Raw genomic sequence first — 13,236 nt, 5'->3', positions numbered from 1 at the left:
AGTGGGTGCCCCTGGTTTCTCTGCTGAACAGGGCCCTCGATGCTTTGCTGGAACAGGGAGCGGCAGCCTTGGACCAGCAGGAGCGGCAACCAGCTGCGCAGTCCACCTCTGAGGGGGAGGAGGAGGAGGACTTGGTGGAGGTCCCTGACCTGGCTGCTGATGAGGGGGATCAGCACAGCGCAGCTGAGTTGGTGCGGGGGTGGAGAGAGGATGAGGCGGCAGAGGAGGAGGATGAGGACAGCACTGACGTCGATGTGCCAGCAGACGTGGCCCGCCTCTTCCCAATGGCAGCGCACATGCTGACGTGCCTGCGCAGGGACCCCAGGGTGATCCAGATGAAGCAGAGGGAGGAGATCTGGATCAGCATGATGTTGGACCCACGCCTCAAGGGGAAGTTGAGCCAGTTCCTGCCGCCTGCAGGAGGAGACCCAGCGCAACAAATAAGGAGCTTGCAGCAGGCCCTTGTTGAGCGCTTGGAGGAAGCCTTCCCCCAGCCTTCCACCCCCACTGTCCAGCAGCCAGCACAGAGGCAGCAGCAGGTGCCTGCATCCAGCAGCAGCAAGCGCCCCACAGACCTGCTGTCTCTCAGCCACGAGCTCTACAGGACTGTAGAGGCTCCGGCAGCAGTGACTAGAGAGGAGGTGCATGCAGCAGCATCCTCCTCCGGTCACAGCCAGCGCCTGACCCGCATGGTGGCTGACTACATGGGGTCGTACAGCGGGCTTGACAGCGATGCCCCTGTTGATCCCATGGAGTATTGGGTCAAGCGCATGGAGATCTGGAGCGAGCTGGCGCAGTACGCCCTGGAAGTGCTGTCCTGCCCCCCTTCCAGCGTGCTGTCCGAGCGCTGCTTCAGTGCAGCTGGTGGCGTGGTCACCGAGAAACGCTCACGTCTGTCTCACAAGTCTGTGGACAGACTGACGTTTCTCAAGATGAACCAGGCGTGGGTGGAAGGCGAGTTCCTGGCCCCTGTTGTCGGCGAGAGGGGGACATGAACTGGCTGCCGGAACCATCGTTAATGTGCCTTACCACCCTTTACCACCTCCTGGCTCCTGCTCACTAAGCCAGCCTGGTTCACTTTGACTATTACGTCGCCTGCAGCCACACATTTTACACCTACAGTGGGCTGCTGTGTACTGCCCTTCTGCTGTCTGTCTGTGTTTCCCACTGCCAGGGTACACAGCATTACCTTCTTCTGCTGCCACTCTGCCACCAGCTATTACGTCAAACAATAGCTATATTGGTTGTAAAACCAAAAACCAAAAAACCATTAAAAAAAAAAAAAGGTTTAATTTTTCTGAGGTGCCCGGGTTGAAAACTGTGTTGTCCCAGTTGTGTATTGGACACAATGTGGGCTGCACGACCGCTGTCTGGGACCTCCTGTTGTGTTTATTTACAGCCCTGGTATCACCGCTAGGTACCAGGGCTATTATGTCACGCTGCCTACCTGCTGCCACACTCACACTGCTCCTCCACACCTCCTCCTGCTGCTGCTGCTGCTGTCTGTCTGTGTTTCCCACTGCCAGGGTACACAGATGATTTACCTTCTGCTGCCACTCTGCCACCAGCTATTACGTCAAACAATAGCTGCTCGCCTACTCCTCCATTCCTCCTCCTGCTGCTGCTGTCTGTCTGTGTTTCCCACTGCCAGGGTACACAGCATTACCTTCTTCTGCTGCCACTCTGCCACCAGCTATTACGTCAAACAATAGCTATATTGGTTGTAAAACCAAAAACCAAAAAACCATTAAAAAAAAAAAAGGTTTAATTTTTCTGAGGTGCCCGGGTTGAAAACTGTGTTGTCCCAGTTGTGTATTGGACACAATGTGGGCTGCACGACCGCTGTCTGGGACCTCCTGTTGTGTTTATTTACAGCCCTGGTATCACCGCTAGGTACCAGGGCTATTATGTCACGGCGAGCTGCCTGCCTCATTGACTGCCTGCTGCCACACACTCATCCTCCTCCTCCTGCTGCTGAATTTACCTCCTGCTGTCTTTGTGTTTCCACTGCCAGGGAGCACATACAATGGCGCTTCCAACATGCGTGCGCCCACCAGCTATTTGTTACGCTCAAAAATAGCTGCATTTCTTTAAAAAAAAATTGAAAAGAGAAATACGTGAAGATGATGAAGAAGAAGATGAAAAAGAAGAAGAAGATGAAGAAGAAGATGAAGAAGATGAAGAAGAAGAAGATGAAGAAGAAGATGAAGAAGAAGATGAAGAAGAAGATGAAAAAGAAGATGAAAAAGAAGAAGAAGATGAAGAAGATGAAGAAGAAGAAGATGAAGAAGAAGAAGATGAAGAAGATGAAGAAGAAGAAGATGAAGAAGAAGAAGATGAAGAAGAAGAAGATGAAGAAGAAGAAGAAGAAGAAGATGAAGAAGAAGAAGATGAAGAAGATGAAGATGAAGAAGAAGATGAAGATGAAGATGAAGAAGAAGATGAAGAAGAAGATGATGAAGAAGAAGAAGAAGAAGAAGATGATGAAGAAGAAGAAGAAGAAGAAGAAGAAGAAGAAGAAGATATAGAAGAAGAAGATCTAGAAGAAGAAGAAAGATAAAGAAGAAGAAGAACAAGTATATACAGTAACACTACTGAACAAAATTTAGGACACAACTTCTCTTTCCACATTTTTTTTTAAAGGAACATCCCCACATAATCACTTGCTGTTGTTACTTGGAAAAAAAGATGTTTCTTGCATCATTCACCCTCAAAACAAGTGTTGGAAGCTATTTAAGGCCAATTCGAATAGTCAGCTCGAATAGTGAGCTCGAATACCGACTCGAATAGTGAGCTCGAAGTCCGAGGTCGAATCGAATAGTAAAAATTATTCGACTCGAATATTCGACTGACCTCGAATAATTTACTATTCGAATTCGACCAAACTCGAATTTTAAATAGGGGTATTTGAGCATCACTACATCCTACTAATTACTGAATCTGAGAGAGCCTAAGCGCTTTGAGTCCTATGGGAGAAAAGCGCTATAGAAATGTTATTGTATTGTATTGTATTAATTGCAATCCACTAATACTTCCTTCAATGAATAATGTTCTAAATGCATGAAATCTTTCACTAAAATTAGCAATCTTAAAAACCACAAACTAAGATTAAAAAATAATATTATAATAAAAACTCAGTTTGGCATGCGCTTCTGCTAAGGACTGGGAAACTTCCATACAATGTTCATTTTCAAATATCAGCAGCGCTTCCTCATTAGTTTTCTTCCACCACTAGGCAATCACCCTCATGAAGTGCGACTCACCTACTGTATATGCTACGGTCACAGTAGCATTCATGCCTTTGGGGCATTACATAGGCTCCCTTCACGTTCTCCGATCTCCCTCATGCTTTATATGGTGGCCTTTCATTCACTTTCCAAATGTTTATATCACAGAGAGCTTCGTCAGATTTGGCTTGTCCGTATCACCTCAAAATATGAAGCAAGAGCCTCTCATTGTGCAGATATAGTAAAAAGCTTAAAACTTTATTTTAAAATTGCACTCACATTGCTTTGCAGGTTAACACAGCTTTTGGAAGTTTACAGCGGGTTCCATCCCACGCGGCCTCCCGGGTTAGCTGCCGCGTGATTTCTCCCGTCCTGCAAGAGGTTCACTGGCCGCTGCATCCGTGTGTGCGCCCTCCGCCTCCTCGCCACATTATGGCGTGTGTTCACACTGTGTTGGCTAAGCTCCTCCCTACCAGGTTTGTCACGCCTGTGACTCTTTCTTATTGTTACCATACTTGTACTTTATCATCCTCATTGTAATATATTGCCTTAATGCACCATCTTTAGATATAGTATAGTTATCAAAATAACATTTTTATCACATTGTTACAGTGTATCGCTGGTCACATAAAGAGAAAAAATATTTTTTTTCCATGTGGCAAAGTAAAAATCTAATAGCCTAAGCCTACTATAATTGGCAAATGCTTTCATTACATTCAATAATTTTGTTCCCTCGATGGGTGTATATGTGTCCTCTCTACTGCCACCTTATCTAGATTTTTTCTCCTCCTAGCCTTGTTCTAGATTGAGATATACGGACTGTTTATCTAAACTCTTTTCTGAGAGTTTTGTATTGTGTAACCAATTCTGTTCAGCCCTTATCAACTTATTCTGAAAAATATTTCAGTGTCTGTTGATGTAGAACTACAGTAGCTCGATGTATAACACAGCAAACAGCAGATAAACAATGGTGATGTGAAATGGATAGAGCTGAATTAACTTCTAGCTTTAGTTTAGGTAACAAACAGTGTCTTAACTAAGTACTCCCCTGCATTAGTCAAGTTTTGTTGCCTTACAACTTGGAATTAAAATGGATTGTTTGAGAGTTTGCATCATTTCATTGACAGAACATGCCTACAACTTTAAAGATAGAGGCCCTGTTCACAGTGGTCAGTTGTGCTGCAGAATAATTCTGCATGTTAACTTACTACCCATACAGTGCTATGAGCCTGTTCACAGGAACAGATCACGTTAAATGCAGACTTTGCATTTAAGTTTATGTCCAGTCTTCATTGCAGTTTACACTAATTTCAACGTGTGCATTATGCAAATGACCACTGTGAACCTAGCCTGTTGTTACTGGTTTATTGTAAGGCAGGGAACACACTTGACTTTCAGTTTTCCGCGCGCGTTTTTCTGCATACTTTTTCTGCACACCAAGTGTGTTTCCATGGAGGAAAACGCGCGCGTTTTTTCACAGCAGCTGATGTAATTAATAGAGAAAACTGCCAAAATGTGCAGAGTCATCATGCAGAATGTCAGTTTTTTTTCTGCGTGCGAACAACACAGTAAGTGTGCACTAGCTCATTGATTAACATGAGTTCTCAGTTTTTCTGTGCAGAAAACGCGTACGAAAACTGTCAAGTGTGTTCCCTGCCTGAAGGAAACGACAAATAGGACAAAATAAAAAAAAAGCCATGTAGGGTGAATACATTTGCCAGTTTGGATAAGATGAGAACAGAACAGAGATTTTGAGCCCCTAAACTCGGCAAAGGGATGGAGAAAAGAAAAAACTATAGAAAACTATGCATATAACTGTATGCACATTTCCCTATTAGAGAAAACATATTTAAAATTAACTTTCAATGTTGATTAGTAAGTGCTATTAACATCCATAACATATGAATTATTATTTGGTATTGAAAATAAATGGCACATAGTAAAAAAAAATGCACAGAGCATAAATCTTAGTGGCAGTAGTTGAGCAAATTGCAATTAGTGTATTAAATTCCGCTTTGCTATTTAATACATTTTTGGGTCACCTCAATGTAAGAGACAACTTGAGCATTAATTTCCATTGAGTAATAATTAATCTTCATTACTTATAAAGCTGTTACACTCATTTTAAAAAGCAATATTCTGGAAACTTTGTTTGATGATTCAGTGAATTTAGGGACTAAATTAGTAATTTTTACACTACTTCATTGAACCCGTGTTCACTAAAACACACAGTCAATAAGATAATTAAAATACCTTCTTAATACTTATTTTAGCATTTCTATCTAAATTACAAAATCACAGGCATGTGCATTTATACAATACATACATACAGTATACATACTGTATATATATATATATATATATATACACACACAGTCGGTTGCAAAAGTATTTGGCACCCTTGAAGTTTTCCACATTTTGTCACATTACTGCCACAAGCATGCATCCATTTTTTTTGGAATTCCACGTGAAAGACCAATACAAAGTGGTGTACATGTGAGAAGTGGATCGAAAATCATACATCATTCCAATTTTTTTTTACAAATAAATAACTGCAAAGTGGGGTGTGCGTAATTATTCGGCCCCCTGAGTCAATACTTTGTAGAACCACCTTTTGCTGCAATTACAGCTGCCAGTCTGTATACAAGTGCACTCTATTTAGTCATTAGCACTCATCAGGCAATGTCTATAGGCAACTGCCTCAAAGGGGGCCGAATAATTATGCATACACCACTTTGCAGTTATTTATTTGTAAAAAATGTTTGGAATCATGTATGATTTTCATTCCACTTCTCATGTGTACACCACTTTGTGTTGGTCTTTCATGTGGATTTCTAATAAAATTGACTCATGTTTGTGGCAGTAATATGACAAAATGTGGAAAACTTCAAGGGGGCCGAGTACTTTTGCAACCCACTGTATATGTATGTATATATATATATATATATATATATATATATATATATATATATATATATATATATATATATATATATATATATATATACATATACATACATGGGTTGCAAAAGTATATATGTATATATATATATATATATATATATGTGTATATATATATATATATATATATATATATATATATATATATATACATACAGAAATCTAATGCTCCTTTGTCCATGTTTAACTTTAATGTTTCCCGTCATATCCTAATATTATCTGTGTTGTTAAATACATAATAAAATCAGCTTGCAAAAATATTCAGCATTTCTGAGCAATGTAGATATATTCTTCTCTTACTGTTATTGACAAGGAAATTCAACATAAAACAGATCTGTTCATTGTAAAAATCAGTTAATGGGCTATTAATATCTATCATTAGTAAAAGAACTGGGCCATAAATTGTGATTTAAAAAACGATGTGCATGAAATAGCTGTCTAAATGAGAGAATTAAATAATAGCTAAAGTAAGAGCCTGAAATGGCAGTTCCATTAAATCTATACAAAAAAATTCATTATTTGAAATGTTCAAGTCATACAATAGCACAAAATAAAGTGGTATCCCAAATATACTCATTAATTAAAAGTATATAACCTCATATGGAAGGGACAAACCTCTTCAATTATATATTGCTTATAATATAATAATATAATATACATGCTTATGATATCCGACAACATGATGACTGTTAGGGTTGGTATACAGTGCTCAGTTGTGTTGCAGAATAGCTGTTATTTTACTGCCTATACAATTCTATGGGCCTGTTCACAGAACTGTATTGTAACGGATTGCATTATTCTAACTTGCTGCATGCAGACATTGTATTATGCAACAGTCCACTTAGAATCTAGCATTATTCTTAAAAAAAACCAAAAACATATTAAGGCATTAAGGCAGCCTAGTCTAGCTCAAAGCGGGATTGGTCTAAGCAAGGCCATCCCAACAGGACCGAATAGGAGTGTCCCTAAAGCTCCCTACCTACTACTGCAGAAGTTGCATAAGCTTAACAAAAAAAATAGGTGAGTGTTTAACATATTTTTTTATCATTCTCAATATTTAATTAAAATTCTACTCTCATGCTTTAGCTCCACCCCTCTTTTGTTTCAGGTTGTGGCACATACTACATTTGTAAAAGAAAACGTAAAACATTCAATAACCAAAAAATAATAAAACATTGCCACAAAAAGATCTATGCTCTTGGCGATGGAGGAAATACAATGTCTCAACAGCCAATGTAAATAAACAATATACGTATACATGTCACTTTGTGCTGACTAACAAGGAACTGACTTAAAGAGAACCTGTACTGAGTAAAAATATTTAAAATAAACCCATGAGGTAACTTCAAATGAACATTACATAGTTACCTTGCCATCAGTTCCTCTCAGAAGCTCACCATTTACTTCTTGCAATAATCCCTTCCAGTTCTGACAATATTTTGTCAGATCTGAAATATATCAGTTACTGTCAGTAAAATATCAGTTGCTGTCAGTTATAGTTGAGAGGAAAACTGATGTACCAGGTAATGTCCATGTTTCCCCATGGCTCAAGTGGACGATGTTACAGTTTAACTGTGTGCTGACCAGAAAGCTGTTATGGGTAATGGCCATTTTCAAAATGGAGGACGGAAAATTCCCTTGATCACAGTGAACAAACAGGACGCGGGAGAGAAGAAAGACACTGAGGAGTAGACTACATGGAAGGCCAGTATGACTTGTGTATGCTCATTTTGACTTTTCTTTGCAGATTCAATTCATCTGCTGGAAATCGATTCCTCAAAATGTCAGATCGAACATTGTTTGATCCATTTTGACAAAAAATCGATCAAAAGTATTGTACAGACAGGATGGAAAATTTAAAACAATTGGGGGCAGGGCAAGAGCATTGGCAGAAAGCTTTGCATTGCATTGAACATGCAACTCTGCAGCTTAATCGATTTTAAATTGATTCCCTGCTGGGATATATGGGAAATTGATGTGCAGTACATGGTAGGAATCAATTCCTTCTGAATCAATTCTTTTCAGAAATAATTCAATCTTTCTGAACATGTGGTGGAAATCTGTATGGCAAGCTTTATTCTTCAATTTAAATTTAGAATTTGAAATTTCTAAGCAAATATACAGGTATCAAGAAAACATTCAACATATAAAAAAAAATCACAATGTGGGATGTCAAAAACACTTGTTTCTGTTCCCCCAAAAATAATATTTGAATGTGTATAGTAAAGCAGATCTATTACACCAAACATTCTGCCAACATAATATAGTCATTTTTCAGCATTGCACAATACATGTTTTCTCGTACTCAATTTTGGTTGCATTATTGTGATTTCTGAAGCACTCTTGTTTTTTGTAACTCTCCCACCTCTAGGAATGCTTTGTGTAAACTGTAAACTGTTTAGAAACATTTGAGAACACAAAATGTTCATATTAGGGGGTATAAATAGGAGACACCGAGAGCCCAATATAGTGTAGTATGTATTGGAAACCGTGGATAAATGTAAGTGTGAGATGAATATACTCACAAACATGGGTTACCTCTTAGGCAACCACTGTAGATGCAGGTGAGGAGATTAGACCTGTCCTCACTCAGGATTAAGATGTCGCTCTCTGTAGATCAGGAAAGTAGGGGTAGGTCACCCCTCCACCAGGGGTGGACACAGTATTATCGTGAGAGAAACAGAGGCGCCAGCAGGATAAAAGGTAATAAAAATTTTAAAATTTGCTGGGAGGCAGTGGTGGACTTACCTCCGGAAGGCAGACTCAAAATACTGTCTGAATTAAACAAATACATTTATTATTGGTACCCTAAAAGATGCAACGCGTTTCGCAGGCACAGCCCGCTTCATCAGGCAATAAGATCTGCGGTCACTTAGTTTGTGCTACCACACTTCAGCACTTTATTAGCAATATTTTGCAGTACATAGTTAGCACTCTGCACTTTCTTGCCTCCTGCATAAAATTGAATTTTTCTACAGGATTCACTGACTTTTTTGTGGATTTTATACCGATAGGGTTTGCCAACCTTGTCTCAATTGTGCAGCCTCATATCCAGTGTTCATTTTGTGAAAATGTTGCATACAAGTTGCATACAATTTGCATGATACTACATACTTTTATGCAATGCATTTTTACTTATATCTGCCCTGTACTGCTGCACTTTATGATTATTTTTCTGCGGTCACTCATTTTGTGCTGCTGCACTACTGCACCTTATTATTAGCAATATTTTGCACTACATAGTTAGCACTCTGCACTTTCTTGCCTCCTATACAAAATTGAATTTGTCCTTAGGCAACAAGATGCAATTACTTTTTTGTGGATTTTATGATGCTAGGGTCTGTCAACCTTGTTGTAATTGTGCAACCTTATATCCAGTGTTTATATTGTGAAAATGTTGCATACAATTTGCATGATACTACACACTTTGTTAATTTTATGTGGCTCGCTACAGCAACGTCTTTTGTCTTTGTCCACAGTTTGTCCCCTATCTTATTGCCTGATGAAGCGGGCTGTGCCTGCGAAACGCGTTGCATCTTTTGGGGTACCAATAATAAATTTATTTGTTTAATTCAGACAGTATTTTGAGTCTGCCTTCCGGAGGTAAGTCCACCACTCCCTCCCAGCAAATTTTAAAATTTTTATTACCTTTTATCCTGCTGGCGCCTCTGTTTCTCTCACGATAATATTAGGGGGTGTATACCATTCACTTTTTCTCTTAAGTTTTCTCCTAGGAGATACTTTTCATCTTTTGTTTAAAATAACTTTTCAGCACTCTTCAATTGAAAATGTACCAAAAAGTAGTCGAAAAAGTATTGTTAAAATAATTTTGAGTATTTTATTGCTTGCTGGTAGCTTCCAGGAAACCTTAAAGAGACTCCGTAACAAAAATTGCATCCTGTTTTTTATCATCCTACAAGTTCCAAAAGCTATTCTAATGTGTTCTGGCTAACTGCAGCACTTTCTGCTATCACAGTCTCTGTAATAAATCAATGTATCTTTCCCCTGTCAGACTTGTCGGCCTGTGTCTGGAAGGCTGCCAAGTTCTTCAGTGTTGTGGTTCTGCTATGCACTCCCCCCTCAGGGGGGAAAGAAACACACAAATGATCTCTTGAGATTCAAAAGGAATGCTGTATACAGCCTGCTTGTGTATGGATGTATTTTCTATGTGTGGACATACTGTACATCAACCTACTTCCTGTTTTGGTGGCCATTTTGTTTGTTTATAAACAAACTTTTTAAAACTGTTTTTAACCACTTTTAATGCGGCGGGGAGCGGCGAAATTGTGACAGAGGGTAATAAGAGATGTCCCCTAACACACTGGTATGTTTACTTTTGTGCGATTTTAACAATACAGATTCTCTTTAAGTGACATGTGACGTGATAAGTTAGACGTGTATGTACAGTGCATAGCACACAGATAAATATGCTGGGATGCTTTTCTTCTTTCTTTGCCTGTAAAAGTTAATATTCTACTATGCAACTGACAGTTTTTCTCCAGTCGAGACTCAGTTGGGATACTGATAAGGAGTTACAGCCATCAAATACTTTGCTCTAGGAAGCCCAGTTCTCTGCCAGAAGAGGATTGATTAAAAAAAAAATTCAATACTATTTTTTCACAGAGACAGACTGTTACATTCAGCTGAGACAAAAAAAAAAGAAATAAACTTTTTAAAGTTTTTAAACATAACATAAAACTGTGGGATATTTATCATGTTTAGGATTAGGAGGATATATACAGTTGTTTATCTCTTCACTTTGTTTTCACTTAAGTATCGCTTACATGGAAATTTGTTGGGAGGGAAAGTGCCTCTGAGGGGTACTTACCTCAGGAGAGGGTAGCCTCTAGACCCTAATGAGGCTTTCCTCATCCTCTGCTGCCAGCTTGATCCAACGCAGGGACCCCCGCATCATCTGCAAATGCTATGAAGCACCTTGCACAGGTCCACTAGTGGATTACTGCTTGGCCTCTGGCAGAAATAGCAGAGCCCGATCGGTCTGCTCTACTGTTCAGGTGGCTCATGCCTGCATAGTAGAACAGACCTGATCAGGCTTGGCTATTTCTGATGGAGCCCGAGCAGTAAGCTGCTAGTGTGTGTTCCTGCATGAGGCTTGTCACGGCATTGTTTTGCTTGTGGAGCCCAATGACTACTGTGCCTGTGCAACATGCCAACAAACCCTTGTCAGAGTATTTTTGGGGGTCCAGATGGATGGAGGGGGATGGGGAAAGCCTCTTCAATACCCAGAGGCTTCCCCCTACTGAAGTAAATACCCCCTAGGAGCACTTTTTTCCACTACAGGTTTACGATAAAGGGCATTTTATTGATATGGTATGAAAATATCAGCATATCAGCTAGGAGAAAATGTAGGAGAAAAAATGAACTGCATAAGTGGCTAGAACTCTCACAATGATACATATTTTTCTGATACCCCTGTAATCTGATATAAGCTGTCAAAAAAGTACATTGCATGCATATACCCATTTTTACTATACAAATTAAAGGCTCACTCCCTAATGGCCTTAAAGTATGGATTTGTCTTGACAAAATGCTATTGCAAGGAGGAAGTTCATAGCTGTACCCATAAAATACCTTCACTTTATGGTCTAAAATAAATTTTAATGTGTTTATGATTTTTGTGTCCTTCATTATTGTGACTTTTGGTGCTTGTCACCTTCTTTCCAAAAGTTTTGGCTTGATAGCAAGTGGACTGTTGAACATATTTTTATCTTTACAACTTGAGAAAGTTTTTCGTCATGGTTACTTCTTATAGTTAACACTGTTATTTATGTGCTGAATGATAATAATGTGCCCTAAATATTCGAAGGATTTAAGATGGCATTGAGTGAAAATCTATTTATGATTTAAAATGTTCTTTCTAAATTAGCTAATGGCCCTTTTGGCTGTGCAGATGACTGGGTAATGATCCTCATTTCTAGCTAGTAGATGCTCTTATATGTCTTATTGGGGGCTGTAAAAATAATGTAATTTATGTTTATAGCCACCTCTTAAAAAGTGTTTTTTGAATGTGGAAGAGTTTATATAATTTCTTATTGTTCTTTCTACATCTCATCTACATCGGCATACAATTCTAGGTACTTTCCGTAAGCCTGTCTTAACCTGCAACTGACAGTCACAGTTAATAACCTTTTCTGGCTTATTCTCTAGTAGTTCTGCTATATACAGTATAGGTTTAACTTTGACCTGTATCATCTTATCTACATTAGTTGATAAACGGGTACTTTAAAGAGGATCCAAGATGAAAAACGAACTATAACAAGTAACTTGTCTATAATATCTTATCTAAAGTTTAGATAGTTTACACAGCAAATCTAGCTGCAAACAGCTTTAATAGACTATGATTATTTCTTCCTGTGATACAATGACAGCAACCATATTGTTTGTAAACATTACACAGAGGCAGGCTTATCTGCATCTTGAGGAAAAAAACCTAATCCCCCCTCTTCCTCCCTCCTCCCCTCTGCCTCTGAAATCTCTGGCTAGTAATACCTCCACCTCCTCCTGCGCAGACTGAGCTCCTATGAGCCCTTGCTACTGTCTGAAAGTGCCTTGGCTCCCTGAAAACCTGTGGGCATGGCTTGTTTAGTTTATAGGGAATTAGAGTATTCAAACAAAAACAAAAAAGTATTTGGCTTGAGGAATGCCCTATAAACTATAGGAGAGGAGCACAATTATGCAATTATTAAAAGTTCATCAAGGATCCACTTTAAAGGGATGAACATATATTTGTACTGCTGGGAAATTTTAAACAAGCTCCAGAGTTGATAAAATGAAGAAAAATTATTGTCTTGCACTTTTCTTGAACGTTTAAAAGAAAAAAAATAGTATTGAAGAGCATGAGACTGGTGCAAGAATGAACAAGGTCCTGGAACTCAGGTAATTCTACCAAAAGGATGAAAAAGAAGTTTGCATTCTATAAGCTTCAAAATTGCTAATTGAAAAATATTAAATTGTAGTTTCAAATTTGGTAGTCCAAACTCTCTAGGCAACAAAATCCCCTAAACGTGTTTTTCAATAATCATTTCAA

Source organism: Hyperolius riggenbachi, chromosome 2 (genome assembly GCF_040937935.1).
Source record: "Hyperolius riggenbachi isolate aHypRig1 chromosome 2, aHypRig1.pri, whole genome shotgun sequence".
NCBI lineage: Eukaryota > Metazoa > Chordata > Amphibia > Anura > Hyperoliidae > Hyperolius > Hyperolius riggenbachi.
Note: the sequence above shows the minus strand (reverse complement) of the source record.